The following is a 16144-nucleotide window of genomic DNA, read 5'->3' as shown; positions in this document are numbered from 1 at the left end:
CTGTGAGCAATCTCTCCAGCCAGGGAGGCAGACCTCTGATAGGCATTACTATAGGTCTCTGGGACTGCTAAGCTAGAGAATACGCAGCTGAGGGGTGTTTCAGCCAGCTCCATCCTGCTGAAGCATCTTCCAGGTAGACTGTCACATGGGGACAGTCTTTACCCATCAAAATGCATGAAAACCAGAGATTCATACAGGCTCTACCCCCACTTCCTGCTCAGGTACCTGTGACATAGCTGGCAGTCATCCGTCCGCCATTAAGGGCACTATCTAAAGCAAACAGACACTGTCCCCTTCCAGCTGCCTCAAACCACCCCCATTAATAGTCACAGAGCTCCCAAAGTAACTCCAACTACACAAGAAGGATCCCTGTCCAGGTACCATTTTCCAAACCCAGAACACCTGAGTACATAGAAAAGCAGGTACCCTGTGTCTGAGAGACAGGAAGTGATGGGGATCAACAGAAAGCCTTTTTCTGCTGCTCTGACCTGGGGAGGATGTGGGAGGACAAAGCTCTCCAGGGCCCTTCCAAGCCATCACTAATATTTATCCCTGTTTGCCAAGTTCAGGACAATACTAGGAACCTCAAAGGTGTTAGCTCATTTTCTCTTGGCAGGAGCCCTGGGAGGCGAGTCTGCTTTCCAGGTGAGGCATTTAGGCTCGGCTCGGAAGGAGTGGCTGCTGAGCTCACCCAGGGGTGTGGGCGAAGTTCGTGACAGGGTCAGGGCTACAGCTCCCATCGGCTCAATCCCACCCTCATTGCAGTCCAGTCCTCATCCCGCATGCGGTCAGGGACCCCGGACAAGCCACCAAGAGGCAACCATCTGCAGTGTTTGTCCAGCTGGTTGCCCTTGCGCGTGGAAGGTCTGAAGGATAGCCTAAGTTTCTTAGGAAAGCTATGCAGACCTCCAACACCTGCCTTCCAAGGCACCCTGGGAATCTAGCACGTGTGTTCCCTTCCTGGCTCAGGGGCTACCATAGCCATCAGTATAAATCTACACTGATTTCTAAAAGGCTCCAGAGCTAGATAAAGCAGCTTGTACCTAAAATTCCTGCACCCAACTTGCAGTTCAAGGTTAGCCTGAGCTGCGCAGTGATACTCAATCTCAAAAACAAACAACAAACAAAATAACAGAGCCAAAGGCTCAGAAAGGGCAAGTGACCTTCTGAAGGTCATAAAACCAAAACCAGAAGCAGAGAGTTTGGATGGGAGCCTTATCAGTCTGCCACCAAGCCTGGGTTTGGCCCACAAACCACACATCTAAGCCCCTAGGGTGCATCTGCCTCCCATTCCAAGCATTCCACACAACGGGGAAAGAGGCTTCCTGGAGACTCCCAGTTCCTGACTATGCAGATGGTGCCCTGGGGTGAAGGGAGAGGAATGAGGCGGGAAGATGCAGTCATAATGTTGGTACTGAAGCTGGTACCTGGAGACCACTTGTCCAAGCTTTGGCCACCCCCACCCTCTTCAGCTGCATCTAGTCACAGGGTCCAGAATGTTAGAAGAAAGCCAGGGGTGCAGGAATGTAGAGGTGTGTATGTGTGCATGTGTGTATACACATGTGTGTGCATGTGTATGTCTGTATACTTGGAGTCATCTCCTTATTCTTGTTTTGTTTTTCGAGACAGGGTTTCTCAGGACCTGCTTTGTAGACCAGGCTGGCCTTGAACTCACAGAGATTTGCCTGCCCCTGCCTCCCGAGTGCCAGGATCAAAGACATGTGCCACTACCCCTGGCCTCCATCTTTTTCTTTTGGCAGAGGGCCTCTCAGTAGACTGGCTGGCCAGCTAGCCTCTAGGACCCACCTGCCTGCCCCTCCAATATCACAGTTACAGGTATGTGCTGCCTTGCCTGGTTATTTTTACATGGAAACACTTTCCCCATGGTGTCACCTCCCCAGGCCCCACGGAGCACAGCCTTTAACCTACCAATATTGCTGTCTCCGCAGTCTACATCAGCTGCAGCCTGCCAAGAATGTTGGTGGGATTGATGGCATGCAAGGGTGACTTAGAGAGAGAACGGAAGGGGGCCTAAAACAGCTCGCTCAATGACAATGACATCGGGGTAAGGTCAATACCCTGCAGACAAAAGTTTTGCTTTGAGAAGTCTACCTGTGTGTGTAACAGAAGCCTGCTTGACACACCACGGATACCCCTGAGTTCCTGACCTTCATCAGGGAGTCTGAATTTTTTGTCCTGAGCGTCATGACCCACTTTAGTTATAACTGACCAAAAAGATGCTTTCTCCCAGTGAGTTTCTGTTGCAAAACGCGGTTGTGAGAACCGGAGCAGGCCTCAGTACTGGGAAGAATGCAGATCTGGTTCAACCCTCTCCTGTGCCACTAACCTGTTCTGGCTCTCTGACTCCCTTATTTATCTGGTCTTTACAGCTTCCTAACCAGGCTGGCACTGAAATCACTGGGTATCGATCTTGGGGGGTCCCAGTCTCCCAAGTGCTGGGACTACAGGCAATGACAACCGTGACCAGGTAAAAGTTGAATTGTAAAAAGGAGAATTGGGTTTAAAAGATGAGTGGTAGGTACCTCCGTGACAACAAAGGAGGAAGAATGAGATGAGCTCAGCTCAGAGAGGAAGAGGGCAGGGGAGGGGCTGAGGGCAGGAGGATCCCCCACCCCCTGCAAGAAGAGAGAATGTGGACAAGGCCTTTGTGTTTCCTGCATGGGTGGAAAAACCATGAAAAGGGTTTAAACCTGGGGTGACCCCTCATCTTTCCTAATCACTCTCTAAGGTCCACCACAAGCTCCCAGCTCTCTGCAGGTGACGCAGCCTGGATCCCAAGCATCCTTATGTTACTTTCTCAACCTCCTGCTGCCATGTCCCACTGCTCAGCCTTCAGCAGCAGCCCAGCTCACTCACCACTGCAAAGCCAGGAGTAGAGGGACATGCCAATATTTCCAGCTTTTGAGAGGTGGTGACAAGGAGAATCAGGAACCCAAGGTCGTCCTTAGCTACAGAGTCAGTTACAGGTCTGCCTAAGCTGCAAAATAGCAACAACAGAAAACAACCAACAAACAGGCAAGCACAGTGCCACACAGTGTTTGAGCTCAGCACCGGGGAGCCAGAAGCAGAGGCAGGCAAGAGCGTCTCTGTGAGTTTGAGACTAGCATGTTCTGTATAAGCAAGTACCATGCCAGCACAGGGCTACATTCGTGAGCCCCTGTCTCAACAACAACAAAACAACCCAGAGGCGAGAGAGATGGCTCAGTAGTCAGTAATACTTGTTACACAATCATGAAGAACAGAGTTCGGATGCCAGCATCTTCCTGCTACTAAGCTGAATGTCCCCAAAACACATTTGCAAGTGGCAGGATCTCAACAGGAGCAGAACTAGATCTTCCACCCCTACCCCATCCCCTTTTTGCTACTGGATCGGGATGCAGAGTGTCAGGGGCTCTAGGGAAGGCTGTGGAACAACAGAGGAATATTCATGAGGCATGAATGTTCTCCCTCAATTATTTCTTCCTGGAAGCAAGCATGTTTCCACATAGCTACTAAGAAGCTAGAATGGACGCTCATGAAAGAACCTTCTAGCAACAAGGCAGAGAGTTCAAGTCCAACTAAACCAAGGCTCAGAGCTGAAAGAAGCCCATGCCATTCAGAAGTATTCTTCCTTTCTCACAAATACAAGTGTACTCAAAACTCCTGCCAGTCATGAACCCCCATCAGAGAACTCTGAAGCTTTCAATTGCTTGCCTGCTTCAGGTTTTCCCCAAACACCGTCTGGTTCTAGAATTTTGCATGAATACATAAGCCAGTGTGAGGCCAGGCTCCGGTAAGGCGTCCGTTCCCTCCATTAGGTTAGCCACCCTCCCCCAGTCGGCCGCACTAGAACTGAGGAAGACACCAGTGACCTCAGGTAGGCATCCGTGGGCAGTTCTTATAGAGTCTTCAGATCAAGGAGTCAGACAGACACGGGAGTGACCAAGTTGGGGTTTCTGAGGAAAATAACTTTATCTTTGCTACATATTCCTGGTATGCAAGCAACACTCTGTCAGGCACTTGAAAAGGCACAAATACGGTTATACTCTTAAGCTGGAAAACCACCATGCCACCTGGTACACAATTTGCCTTGTGAAAGTTGTTAGTGGAAGTTGTTAGGACCTGAGAAGGAACCGGTAATAATAAAAGGCGATATAGAATGTCAAGCCCCACAGCCAGAGTCCATTCACAGAGCATGGTGCTTAACGCCAATGAGAGATTTTTAAAAAGCACTTTAAAGCTTCTCATTTCGACAAGTATCTGCTTCTCTAATCAATTAGCCTATTCGATGCATGTCCAACCCTACAAAGAGAAAAAAAAAAACTGTAAGGGAGGGAAGACACCCCTCCCCATCTTTCTAAGTCTTTTGTCTAAGTTACAAATTAAATCTATGTAGGACAGATTAACAAGAGAAAAATCCTATTTAATTATATGCACAAGCTTAGGAGTCTCACAAAGTGAGTGAGCCCTGAAGAAGGGCTGGATTATTAGAGTTTTTGAGCATTCTGAGCTCCAGAAAAGAAAGGGGAAGGGACATCGGGAAGGTGGTGTGACAGTTTCCTGGGGGGAAAAGTGGCATGGTTAAAGAAAAGGGTGATGGTGGGAATCTGTGCTCCTGGGCAAGGCCTCATTCCATGTCTCCTGCTTCTGTCACAAAACCCCAGCAGCAGGATTTGGCATTGTGATGGTATACAGAAGGAAATGGCCCAGCTGCTAAGGAAGGCCAGGCAGGGTTACACATGACCAGAGCAAGTGAGGAGAAAAGAGACGAAGCTGGCATAGCACTGAGGCCTGGAGCATGCTGGGCTGGGCGAGCACCACAAGAGGGGGGTGGGTGGCATACATGTTTTGAAACACCCAGGAATGGACGGTTTTGTCCCCCTTTCAAGATCACAGAAAAGTACGTAGTGTCAAGGCTGAGAGGACCCTTCACAGTCAGCCAACTGACAGTGGAATTATAGGTAGACAGAGAGACAAACAGACAGATAGATAATTGGGAACCAGCGAGATGGCTCAACGGCACCACCAAGCCTGATGACCTGAGACTGATCCCTGGGACCCACGTGGTTGGAAGGTGAGAGCCAACTTCTGCCAAGATGTCCTCTGATCTCCACTCGAGTGCTTTGTGGCATGATCACCCACACATAAACCTACACAGGCACATACAGAATAAATACATGTAAAAATTGTAGAAAAAAAAATGACACTTGTTTGGGCTGGAGAGATGGCTCAGTGGTTAAGAGCACTTGCTGCTCTTTCAGAAGACCTCTGAGCTCAGCTCCCAGCACCTATGTCAGGCAGCTCACAACTGCCTGTAACTCTAGCTCTAGGGAATTTGATACCTCTGACCTCCTTGGGTGTCTGTACTCATATGTACAATATCCATATATGCAGACACACACCTACGCATAATTAAAAATAACATGTTTTTTTTTTGAAATTACATCTGTATTTAACATGTAAGGACTGCCTTTGTCACTCTTTCCTGAACAATCCCGTAGACAGCTATTTAAATAGTGTTTACATTGTATTAGTTGTCTTAATCAAGAGATGGACACTTTAGGTTATCTCCAAATACCTCATTATGGTGTGTAAGGGGCTTGTGAACCTGAGGCTTCTGGTTTCTGGAGATCTGGAACCAGTGTTCCACAGGCACCACAGGAGGACTGTGATGATTGTTGTCATACAGACAAATCATAACAGTAGCACTCTATGTGAACTGAGCACTCGCTGTGGGCCAGATGCCCACCTCAGTACTTCATGGCAATCTCCTCGCTGGATTCTCATAACTGCTAAAGAGCAAACAGAGGTTGGGAGTCCCACGGGAGTCCCTTGGGGTCACACAGCTGGGGAAAGGTGCTGCTGGCTGGAACCCTGTCTTCTGGGATCTGCCTCAGCCCCTGGGTGTGGTCAGCTGTTGTCTGAACACAGGCCTTGAATAGCTCTTCCTAGCACATGACCTGTTTTGAGTTGCCACTGCCCATTACTAAGTGCAAAATATTGCCATCTGTTACTTCCCTTCCCTGAAACTGGTCAAAGCACCAAATGGTCAGTTCTGCCCCACAGTGCTCTCAGCACCTCACCTTCACAGCTTGAGGATACAAACCACCCACGAGAAAATGGCTTGTAATTTCGAAACAGCTGTGAACTGATAGAGAATTATTTAAAATTCAGTTTTAAAAGATCATAATCTTCTTCCTTCCTCACACGAGAAGAGGCAGGGGGCTAAAATAGTGAGCAGGAAATAGACAAAAAGATATCTTAATTCCATGTGCGTCTCTGAATTCCAAAATCTAACCAACAACTCTGACGTATTGTCACCCCTTCTCATTGTTAGCATTTATTTTAAAATGCCGGGCATCCACAGATATGCTACGAAAGAGTTTTATTTGGTGGAAGGGAAGCAGAAGAGAGTTAGGGCCTGAGTGAGCCATGAGGGCAGAGAGACAGAGAGGGACCCTGACAGGGAAACAAAATCAGAGAGAGAGAGAGAGGTGAGAGTGGCAGAATGTCTCAGAATCTCAAGCCTATGGAATCTTCTATTGTAGTTTGGTCTTCAGGTGTTGAGAAAATTTCTCATTTGCAGTTACTAATAAAGGATTGATGTGCCAACCATTAATGGGGGGAAGGGGGAGATGTGGGTTCTCAGCTGCTGCCCCAGCTGCCATGTCTGCTCTCTGCTGCCATGCTGCCCTCATCATTAAGGCCCTAAGCTCTCTGGAACTGTAAGCCCAAAACAAATGCTTCCTTTTATAAGATGCCCACTCATGGTGTTTTATCACAATAGAAACATGACCAACAATTCCTTGTCTCCATTCCTCACCTACCCTTCCTCTTTTGTTTTGTTTTTCTGGAATGCTCTCCTTCTCTTCCTCTGAATGGCTAAGAACAGATTCTTGTCAAGACCCAACTCACCTCCTGTGTTAGTTCTTTCCTACTGCCCTGATACAACACCAAGACTAAAGCAACTTATAGAAGAAAGAGTTTTTCTGGGCTTTGGTTCTAGAGAGTTAGAGTCCTTGGTGGCAGAGTGAGCAGGAAGCTGAGGGCTCACAGCATGAATTGCAAGCACAAAGCAGAGAGAAGTAGAAATGGCTGAGTCTTTAAACTCTCAGAGCCCACCCTCAGTGACATACTACCTCAAGCAAGACCACACCTCCTAAACCTACCTAAAGACCACTACCAACTGGGGACCAAATACTCAAATGCCCTAGACTATGGGAATCATTTATCATTCAAACATCTTCTCCTCAAACCTTCCCACCTCCGCACAGCTAGCACTGGATATGACCTTTTGCCCCAAGACATAGGTGTGTCTTTGTTCCCTCTGTCCCTTCAAGGCCTAGCTGAAGGGACTCTTGAGTGAATAACATTTTTGTTCCTCTCACTGGGGAGCTTGACATGATTCACTATGTGATGTAACTCATCCCAAAGAAGTGTGATGTAATTCAGAGGTAGACTAGCCCCTTCAGCAAGGGAGAGCTTTGTCAGTTATGGAAGAGGTTGAGTTGCACTGGAAAAGTCTCCCAGGTAGGGACCTCAGTGACAGCCATGTTTCCCCTGCTTTTTATATAGAGAGGAAGTTGAGATTCAAGCTCAGCTTCTCCCAGGCTCCCCAGAGCTATTGCTCTTTCTGCCATTCAGGCCAGATATTAGTTGTTGTGTGCTATGTGGAAGTCACCCAGCCTAGGAAACTCTTCTATGTGTTGAACCCTCCTTACATCTTAGTGGATGGTGGAGCACACCTTCCTGGAAGATGCATATTCTAGATACTTCTTTCCCAGATTATCTGGCATCTAGGTGTGGCCCTGGCGTGTGACTCAAGGCACTGTCATATCCCATACCAGGCTTTAGTACCTGGAGTGAGGCACTTGAAGAGCCTCACTCACTCACTTCTTTTTTCACTCACTGTGAAAAAAAGCCTTTAGGGGCATCATTGGGACTAGCAATGGGTTTCAATAAGGATGATGCCAGAGTAGGGAATGGATCCGAGGTCTGGTGCCTCATACCCAGAGAGTCAGGGTAGTATGTTCTGATATCAGCTGGATAATGGTGGAAGCCACAAGGTTCATCTAGACAAGGTATGAGGTGTGATCATGGCCATAGTTAGCCAGATACCCTCATCAGTTCTCCTTCTTCCCTAGACTCGCTTCATCACTCTCCCTGGCCTTCAGTAAAAATTAACAGTGTTATACTTAAGCTAAGGGGAGTGGGATTTTATTACTTATAATAGGAGAGAGTTTGTTTTTGTTTTTCAGTGCTGGGGTTCACACCCCGATTCTTGCACACGCTAGGCTGGTACTTTATCACTGAGACACCCATTCTTTGGGATTCAGTAACTGATGCCGGGTCCCTGTTCAGAAAAGGGAAAGGAAACATGTCTTAGTCTCGGATACTATTGCTATGATGAAACACGATGACCAAAGCAACCAGGGGAGGAAAGGGTTTATTGGCCTTGCACTGCTACACCATAGACTGGTACTGAAGGAAGTCAGGACAGGGACTCAAACAGGGCAGGAACCTGAAGGCAGAACCTGACGCAGAGACCATCAAGGGTACTGCTGCTGACTGGCTTGCTCCCCATGGCTGACTCAGCCTACTTTCTTATAGAACCCAGGACCCCAGCCCAGAGATGGCACCACCCACATGGACTGGGTTCTCTCCCATCAATCACTAGTTAAGAAAATGCCCTACAGGCTTGCCCACAGCCTGATCTTATGGAGTCATTTTCTTAATTGAGGCTCCCTCCTCTCAGATGGCTTTAGCTTGTGTCAAGCTGACATAAAACCGGGACAAAACTCTTTTTTTTTTTTTTTTCAGCAGTGTCTGAGGATACCTGTGATGACTGTATCATGGAACAGCCAGACCTCTAAGGCTTGCAGTCAAGTCCTTGCCTCTACCTCATCACTTTCAGGAAAAGCTTCAAAACAAACCTCTGGACCTCAGCTCTTGACTTGCTTGAGTGGCAGCTACAACTTCCCGTTTTGAAGACTCAAGCCTGGTAAGCAAAGTTCTTGTTACACTGACTCCCTCTCCTCTCCCTCTCTGGTGTGTGTGTTGAAATTGCTCTCACTTGGGTTCATGTTTTAAATCCATCTGCTCAAGAAGGGACGAGTTGCTGCCTTTCTCCCTTTGTTGTTTCAGGAAGTTTGCGAAACAACTGTAGCAGCCACTGCCACCGGATTCTATCTGAATGCATTCCAGCAGCTCACTCGCCATAGACTCCTTCAGAGGGAGGCTGTTTTCGTCAGTCTGGTGGCTGATGAGGAGCAGGGAGAATGGCTGGCACTCATTTACTCATTAATATTGATTGCAGCAACCGCTGACCCAGGCAAAGGGTGAGCAGTTCATGGTATACTAACAGTGGAGCAGGGCGGAGACATCGCCTTTCCTCCAGGGGCAGCTTTTGATGGGTCAAGCTTCTGAGTGTCATATTCTGGTATGTAAATCTTGGACTTACCCTCTCTTAAGGAAACCCAGAGCTGGATGTGGTAGCACACGCTTTTAATCCCGGCACTCTGGGATGCAGAAGCAGATGGATCTCTGTGAGTTTAAGGCCAGCCTGGTCTACAAAGTGAGTCCAGGACAGCCAAGGTTACACAGAGAAACCCTGTCTCAAAAAAAAAAAAAAAAAAAAAAAAAAAAGTAGGAAACCCAGAAGAGAAATTGTTCAACTAAATTAGGGATCTTATTACAATTTTTAAAAAGCCTCATTCCCTCTGCCAAAAGACCTCTTCTTGGATATCTCTAGTTATCAGACCTTCTGGGGCAGTTGGGAGTTTGGTCTTGAGCTGGGCATGACTGGGAGGAGCTGCCTGGATCTTTCACCACCCACCCACTCCACCCCCACCCGGTTAGAGTCACGGGTGTCTCCAGCTGTAGCTGGACCTGGGCCAAATCCTGAAGCCACCCTGAGCAGCAGCTCATCTCACCCGGTCCTCTGGGCTCCTCCTTCCTGCCTTTGTTAATTCATCCCTTTCACCATCCCTTTCTTGGCCACCGAGCACTCAGCGAGGAGACACTGAGGCTATGTAGGCAAATTACATAGACAGACCCCTTGCCATGGTGCCTTCAGCTTGTGGGCAAGCTGTCCAGACCCAAAGTGACTTCTTGCTCCGGAAACACAGGACAGGCTGAGCTCGGATAGCTGGGAGGGGCAAGGAGCAGAAGGATAACTCAGAGAGAGGTGTTACCTCAGGTAGAATTGAGAGATGAGCAGGTAGCCAGGTGAGAATGTCAGGGGGACCAGAGATAGCAGGAACAAAGACCAGAAGAGGCTGAAACAGAGGAGGGGAAGCCAAGAGCTAAGATAGGAAAGGAACCGTGGTGAGGCCATTGCCAATATTGCTTCGAAACCTTCAGAGGGAGGCAATGAACCTCTGCTCTTACCACCCTCACTTCACAGACAGGGAAACTGAAACACTCAGTGGTTGGGTTCCCCACTGTGACAAGTGATTGAGACCTACTTTGAACCCAGGCCATCTGGCTTCTGGGTCCACCCCTCATGATGAGCTTCAGCTGAGTCCTGGTGACTGAAGTGACCTGGCAGAGGAATGGGAAGGTCTTGTTTGTAACAAGGTAGGCCCGCTGAGGGACTGTGCGGTGAGAGGGGGTGAGAGCTCATAGCCAGTCTCTCCAGCACAACCTGAGCTTGCTTGGTGACTGAGCTGTTGCCGTGTAACAACAAAGGCAGAGGAAATCCCACCACCTCCACTGGGCCATGGTCTCCTGGATGATCTGCTTGAGCACATTTTGTGTGAGCCCCTGAGTGGTTAGCTCTGGTTGAGCTTGACCAGATCTGGACTCTCGTGATGTCTGTAAGGGAGTTTCTGCCTTGGCTTGATTGAGGTGGGGAGGCAGTCCTAATTGTGGGTGACACTATTCCGTGGGCTGAGATCCTAGGCTTAACAAGTACAGCTGAACACCGCTGCTCATCTCTCTCTGCTTCCTGATTAGGGAAGTGACATGGTCAGCTACCCTACGAGTCCTGCTTCAGGATGTCCCTGCCATGAATGCCAGCATCCTTGAGCGGTTGGTTTTTTTGAAGTATTTTGTGACTTGTCATAGCAATGAAAGGAATTAACACAGCTAGCACCCTAAGGGCAGTGAAAGGAGAGGTGTGGCCTCTTGTTTCTCTGGCTTGCTAGAGTGGCCCCTCTCACTCTGCAGCCTCCTGATGCCTGAAATCTCTGCCATCGCTCCAGCCCACACTTGCCTCTCCCTTCTCTCAACTCTCATGGCACTTATTGTGAGGGACACACAATCAACTCCTGTGTGCATTGTTCTCTGTTTTTCGTTCACTCATCCATGCAGCTCTCCCGAATTGTCTGGAGATGAGTCATAATTTGGGTGACTGTTAAAGGTTTATTGCTTTGTGTACAAAAAGTCTAAGGCCCTGCTCTTCTGGACATTAAAAAAGCACATCTCTTACTGCTCGCTCTGCCTGGCCAGACTCTTTTCCTGCACACGTCCTCATCATTAGCTAGAAAACCAAGGACTCTTGGAGTCTCTATTCCTAGCCAGGTGAAAAGATGCTAAATCTGCCAAGAGCAAGAAACAAAGGGATAAGGTGAAGTTTGAAGTTGGATACAACAAATGTCTTTATACGTTGTGGAGGTCTCAAATAAGGAAAAGGCAGGGAAACTAAGGGAGTTTCTGACCATCCCTCCCTCACCTCCTGCTTTGGCAGAAGAGTAAAAATGAACTGGTACGAAGCTTTAGTAAAATTTTAAAAATTAAAAATTTTAAAAATTAAAAAATGTACAGTAGGGGACCTTCGCACTAATGCACATAAATGCACATAAAATACATTTAAAAAATGTACAGTAGAGCTGAGATATTCAATAGAGCTCAGTGATGGAGTGCTTGGGTAGCTTGCATGAAGCCCTGAGATTGGGCTTGTGGGGCATCTATGTGTATATATGTATGTATGTATGTATATCCAGAGGAATGGATCAACAGTTAAGAGCTTTGGCAGCTCCTCCACAGGACCCACACCCACATGGTGACTCACAACCATCTGTAATTTCAGCTCTGGGGGATCCAGTGACTTCTGCCCTCTGAAGGAACTTTGCGTTCATGGTGCACATACGTATGTCTAGGCAAAACACTCATACCCATAAAATAAATATTAATTTAGTTATTTAAATATACACACACTTGTGTGTATATGGTACATGCCTGACATAACAAGACTGAGAACATGATGACCATTTTTTTTGTACACGTGATTATTAAGGCTCATTGTTGTACATGTAGGCCCTGAGATGGGTGGGCCGTGTGCCCCTGATGTCTGAGGTCACTGGCTCTTTGTAAGTTGGCTATCTCTGTTTGATCAAATGACTGCTTTGAGGGAAGTCCCTGGATACCAGGGAAGTTCTAGGAACAAACCTCAGTTCTAATCAGAACCTCCTGCTGGAAAAGGAGAGTTGGTGTTTATGCCTTAGGCTTAGCCACTTCTGGATGGCTTCTGGGTAGGAAACCAAGGGAATGGGCCTGTTGCTAAAAGTCCTTCCCCAGAGGAGATGTAAACTATATATTTCCCTTTTCCTAAGGTCCCAATGACAAACTGAGGTGTGATTTCACAAAAGTTTGGGAAATCAAAGAGGTTTTTGGGCTTACGAATGTAGACAAGAGATTCCTTACAGGAGTGTGGGTGCTCTCCCCTAAAAGGTTGCACTAGAAAGACTTTCCCAACAGGGATGAAGATTTTCCCAAAAATACATAGGTGGAGCCCCATACGCCTCATCTTCTCTACCTTACATACATACATAGATATATACACATATTCATAGATAGATAGATAGATAGATAGATAGATAGATAGATAGATAGATAGATAGATAGATTCTCTACAAGGTTACATGCAGTTAGGGCAGATTTGCCTACAACAGGGAAAATGGAACAGCTGGATACTGGGCTCAGGGGTCTGTGACCCTCTCTGACCCTCCTGCTTTCCATCAGTGGATGTCAATTGTCAGCTAGCCTAGCTGGGATGATTTTTTGCAAGTAGACACAACTGCACTTTTGATGACAGCAGCTGTTTGGCTCAGTGGGTAATCCTGTATGACAGGGCCTGACAAAAAGGCGGTGCTCCTTCTGCTCTTCACTGAGCTCCAAGATAAGTGCCCCATCCCTTACTCTCTTCCAAGCTCCTTGCAGGCACAGCTTATTTTAGTTTTTCCAAAACTCCAGCATCTAGGATATCTGGCATGTACTAGTCCCTTAATTTTTTTTTTTTTTTTTTTTGGTTCTTCAAGACAAGAGTTTCTCTGTGTATCCTTAGCTGTCCTCAACTCGCTTTGTAGATCAAGCTGGCCTTGAACTTGCAGAGATCCACCTGCTTCTGCCTCCCTGAGTGCTGGGAGTAAAGGTGTGCACCACTGTGCCTGGCAAAAAATAAATAAATAAATAATGAATTTATGAGAAATTGAGTTAGGGCTTGGACCTTCTACTAGGGCATGCATTAATGCCTCATCTTTGTCATGTTCTCTGAGAGATCCAGGACCTTCTGTGTTGGCTTCAAGAATCTTGGTAAGCTTCTCAGAGTCAGCATAATGTATCTGAACATACACAGCTCTGCTCTCTGCTTCTCTTTAGCACAGTAACCATCAGTGTGACTGACATGCTTCCCCCTGATGGTCTGAACTCACCCTCAAAACAAGCCTTCACTTAATGCCTTTGGGGTGGGGGGAGGTCACCAAGGATGAGGGAGTGAGATTTAATTTTGCCCACTAGAATAGCACAGTCTGGAGGATGGAGTTGGGGAAAGAAATGCAGAAACCATCCAAGAGAATAAGCGAAGGGAGTAAGCGAGGTTGAGGTTGCCTCACTTGCTCTAGATACATTGAGAGCGAAACAGAGCTTCCATATGAAAATAGAAAACAGTGGCCAGCTCACCAGCAGATACGTACTTAGCCACCCACCAGCCTCAAATAACTGAACATTGTTCCCAAGCCAGCCGGCAGTACTGGCCTATCCCCCACCGCAGGCATACAGAGTCCTGGCTGTTGTAGGAGAAGTCAAGCAGACCTGTTTCTGATTCTTAACTCTAAGGCTTGCCAATTGGGTAGGTGATTTAACTGGTCTGAGCTTCAGCAGAACCAACCAGACTACAGGTATTTAGAGGACACTGGGGAGATGAGATAGAAAAACAAACAAGTTAACAAAGCAAACAAACAAAAACCTCAGGAAGGCCATGGTCTGGGGGGTGGGGGGGAGGCGGGACAGGCCTCTTGCAGGTTTACAGTTAAAGCTATGGAGAGATGTGTATCATTTGCTGAGCAGACAGGATGAAGTCATGAACTTAGACGGAATAGATGTATTAGTTCCTTCTCTCATGCTGTGGCAAAATACTTCACCAAAATACTTCAGGAAGGGAGGATTTATTTCAGGTCTCAGTTTGAGGGTACAATGGCAAGAGGCAGCTGGCCTTGTTACATCTGTAGTCAGGAGACAGACAGATGCAAGTGTCCAGCTCCACTTTTCTGTATCTGCAGACCTGGACCTAGGCCCACGCGAGACTAAATGTGCTACCCACATTTAGGACAGGTCTTCCCGCCTCGGTTAACCTACTAGAGATGACCTCCTACATGCTCAGATGCTTGTCTCTTTGGTGGATCTAGATCTTGTCAGGCTGACAAATTCACATTAACTGTCACAGTGTAAAAATAGGAGAGATTGATTGATTATAACTCATTGATTTATTGTGCAGGGTGGGCCAACAAGCTGAGCCCCAGAAAAGCTGATATTCCATTTTCAGTCCAAAGGTCTTAAAGGGGCCCCTGGTAATGATGACACTCAAACACAGACTGCTGGAGGACCCTCCTGCTCAAAGCAGGCTGGCGTTTTTCCTCTGTTTGGAGTTCAACTGACTGGATGAGACCCACCCATAAAGATAAGGGCAATCTAACTTACTCAAAATCCACCGATTAAAATGTCAGTCTCCCTGGGACATGGTGGCCCTTTAATCCCAGCAGGGGCATCTCTGAGTTCAAGGACAGCCTGGCTACAGAGTGAGTTCCAGGACAGCCTGCATTATACAGAGAAACCCTATCCTGAAAAAAAAAATTAATTAATTAAATTAAATAAAAATAAAATGAAAAGAAAAAAACCTTTGTGGAAACATCACACTTGACACTAACGGTAGCCATCCTGCAGTTCCTACATATGCTAATTACAACAATGATTCGAGAGACAGACTTTCACTGGGTTGGGTGGTGCACACCTGTAGTCCCAGCACTCTGGGAAACAGAGGCAGGGGATCTCTGTGAGTTCGAGATCAGCCTGGTCTACAAAGTGAGCTCAGCACAGCCAAGGTGACACAGATAAACCCTGTCCGGAAAAACAAAACAAACAAACACACACACAAAAAAAAGAGCTAGGTTTTCATTAACATTTCACAAATTCCCTGCAGCAGGAGGACACCTTCCCTAGCCCCAAGCATAGGGAAGGAGGAAACAGAACAAAATTAAAATTACTTACTGGGTACTTGCGAGACTTCTCATATTTTCTAATGTGATAGCTGATTTAACTAAATTAGGAACTGTTTTTACAGATTATAGGTACAGGAACTGAGGTCCAAAGAGGATCAAGATGCCCAAGGTCAAATTGTAAATATCAGGACTGAGATTTAGGATCATCTGGCTGTAAGATGAATGTGTCTTGTTATGTTCAACAACAACTTGTTAGCAGGCAATTCAGGGAAAAAGAAGATAACTGCTTAGTACTTTCTTTGCTGTCCATTCCCTAAGAATCCTTCCCAGCACACTGATGTGCGAATACAATCGCACTCACTAGGATGCAACTCCAAGAGGACGGAGAGACTAGTAGGAGCCTTGGAATCTTTACAGCCACTATCAGAGCCTAAGGAGGCAGCCACAGTGAGGATTCAAGGGTGAACTTTGACACCAAAGTTCGCTTTGACATTGCTAGGTCCGTGTATGTAGGCTTTGCTGCTGAGAAGCAGGGTGACCTGTCCCTGAAACTCGATCAGGCTGTGCTTCATTTTCTTTCTCTTTGAATTGGAGATGACGATTACTAACTACAGTGTTTGCCTTCAGGTGGCATTAAGTATATTGAACGAGTTAATCCTTGCAGGACTTAAATCGTGTGATGCTCAATAAATGTCAGTAAGCTTCAGCTT

This window comes from Meriones unguiculatus, chromosome 1 (genome assembly GCF_030254825.1).
Source record: "Meriones unguiculatus strain TT.TT164.6M chromosome 1, Bangor_MerUng_6.1, whole genome shotgun sequence".
NCBI lineage: Eukaryota > Metazoa > Chordata > Mammalia > Rodentia > Muridae > Meriones > Meriones unguiculatus.
Note: the sequence above shows the minus strand (reverse complement) of the source record.